This window comes from Toxorhynchites rutilus, chromosome 2 (genome assembly GCF_029784135.1).
Source record: "Toxorhynchites rutilus septentrionalis strain SRP chromosome 2, ASM2978413v1, whole genome shotgun sequence".
Classification (NCBI taxonomy): Eukaryota; Metazoa; Arthropoda; class Insecta; order Diptera; family Culicidae; genus Toxorhynchites; species Toxorhynchites rutilus.
Genome location: NC_073745.1, coordinates 201,100,732 through 201,103,113, shown reverse-complemented (window position 1 = coordinate 201,103,113; position 2,382 = coordinate 201,100,732). Strand labels below are relative to the sequence as shown.

Below are 2,382 nucleotides of genomic sequence, written 5' to 3'. Positions count from 1 at the left end.
AAAAAATATGATGGCATAATTCTAAAAATTACATTAAATATAATTTTGTAATAAACATGGTGCAGAATAATGGTTTTTGAATCAAATGGTATTTCAGTATGTTGATAAATTTACCATTTCATGATTTTGTGAGGACGATTGAAAAAAGAGCACACCATGAGAATAATGCACAATATTTTTATTACACCGACATAATTTTTTTCTGTTCAAAACTACCTATTCTTCGATTGTTGTACCACTAGTATAGTATATTTTCCTTGGCATTCTGAATTTGGATACTTCTATTTTAGAACGGGAGCTGAGACTACCTTCTTTAAGTCCGCATTTTACTCCTGCAGACCCTGAATTCTTCAGTCTCCTCCACCTCCAAGGAATTATTTTTATGCTTCAACCGTAAATGATTTAGCATATCCGATGAATTTAGACGAAACACTATGACGGTTAACACTCCTATACTCGCGCATAGGCCTGAGAGACCAAGAAATCAATAATACGTTCATTTCTCAGAAAACATCAACACTACGACATTGCGATTCTCTCTAGCTTCGTCATTCGTTGTTCGTCATCGTTTAGCGTATCGTATAATTTGGTACGAAGGGGAGGTATATTAGGTATATTGTGCTCCCTTGGCCGAGTGGTTAGCGTCATAACTAACATGCCGGGTGTTCGGGTTCGATTCCCGTTCTGGTCGGGGGATTTTTTCGTCAAAGAAATTTCCTCCGACTTGCACTGTGATCACGCGTATTCTAGAGCTTGCCACTCAGAATGCATTCAAGGCGTGTTATTTGGCATAGAAATCTCAACTAAGTACTAATAAAAATGACGCAAGTAATACTACGTTGAGACGGCGAAGTTCCTCTAGGAACGTTAGTGCCATTGAAGAAGAAGAAGAAGGGAGGTATATTACTTTTTCACCACCTTCGGTCTAAGACACCGAGGCTCGTAAAGGAGTAACTTTTTTGGACAAGTGACTTTTTTTCCTATTTTAGAATATTGTTCAATGAAATGTATAAATTAATGTCAGTGGCGTGAAGTATTTATCAAATATAATGCATAATATCATTTTCGGACTATTCTTATTTGATTTTAGTCCTTTTGTCACCGGATTGAACGGATTCATATATTATTCGTCGATATATTCGTCGTTAGATTCATACGTGCAAAAGTAAAGTACAATTGTTTGACATTCGTATAGTTGTTCACTAAATATAATGGTCACGCATATACACACTTGTGAAATAATTGCACTTGCGGAAGAATTGTAAACTGTAGATTATAAATTAATCGGTGGCTTATGGTTATTTTTACCGTTACAGCTTCGAGTTTTTTTTTCTATAATATATGAGCTGAACAAGTCAAGAACAAGTCGCAGGAAGTTCCTAGAAATCCTTTTATATCATCTTTTTATGCCACATCAAAAACAGTCATTAAGTTTTTGTTAACCAAGAACACAGAAACAAAGAATATTAGATATAGGAAAACTTGAAATTCCAGAAACCTTACAATCGAACAAATAACCGACGTCTCTAACTGCTAAACGCGGGAAAAATACCTCCATCACCGACCGACATCGAAAGTCGATTTATTCTCTTGAGCTGAAACATATAATGAGATAGAGTATATTACAAACCTAACTTTAACCGTAAAAGACTTACCTTTCAACTTTTCAATGCCCTTATTCCCACCAAAACAATTCCACACACAAAGCGAAAAATAGATATTGCAAAATATTGCAGATTGTTTACATACAAAATCCAAGATGGCTGAAAGGCCTTTCTCATAAGTCGCGCTACCGTATTGTATCTATCTTGGTCTTGTCCAAGATGTATGGAATAAAGGTGTGACCGTGTCGTCAATAAGTGCGCGAGGGGAAACGGTATAAATATACAAATAGAGATGTCTAAATTTTTCGTTTATTCGATTGTCGATTAATCGTGAGGTCATTTTTATATATTCGATTCATTCGAATAATTATCCGAATTCAGTATTCGATTAATCGAGCGAATATTTATTTCTTGTAACCAAAACGAACAAACATTTATAATAAAAAACAGGAAGTGGGTTATATCTATGGTATAACCGCAAGGGTGACGTAGGACTATTGTTGATTTAGAGATCATTTGTATGAAGTTGAATCTGAATTCATTCTGAATGAATGAATATTTGGAGAACTTCGAAAACGAGAGCGTTACGTTGGAGGCACAAGGTTTCATGCATCCAATATTGGATACGGAAATATCCTACTGATGGGGAAGAATAATCTTCAGAAGCTATCCTGTTGATTGCGATTGATTGAAAAATCGCAAAACCTAATGTATTTGGTCACAGTGTTACATGGATAGAAAACATTAAAATAAACTCTTTCATATGAATGTAATTTTA

General features: G+C 35.1%; 1 long non-coding RNA gene across 1 annotated transcript; it reads right to left on the bottom strand.

Annotated features, from left to right (window-relative positions):
- Window positions 1-1,163: 1,163 nt before the first annotated feature.
- Window positions 1,164-1,745, bottom strand: LOC129764645 (uncharacterized). Its single transcript, XR_008741182.1, has 3 exons — window positions 1,656-1,745; window positions 1,504-1,595; window positions 1,164-1,400 (listed from the first exon to the last, which is right to left on the bottom strand). It is a non-coding gene; the product is annotated as an uncharacterized LOC129764645 (long non-coding RNA).
- Window positions 1,746-2,382: the final 637 nt, after the last annotated feature.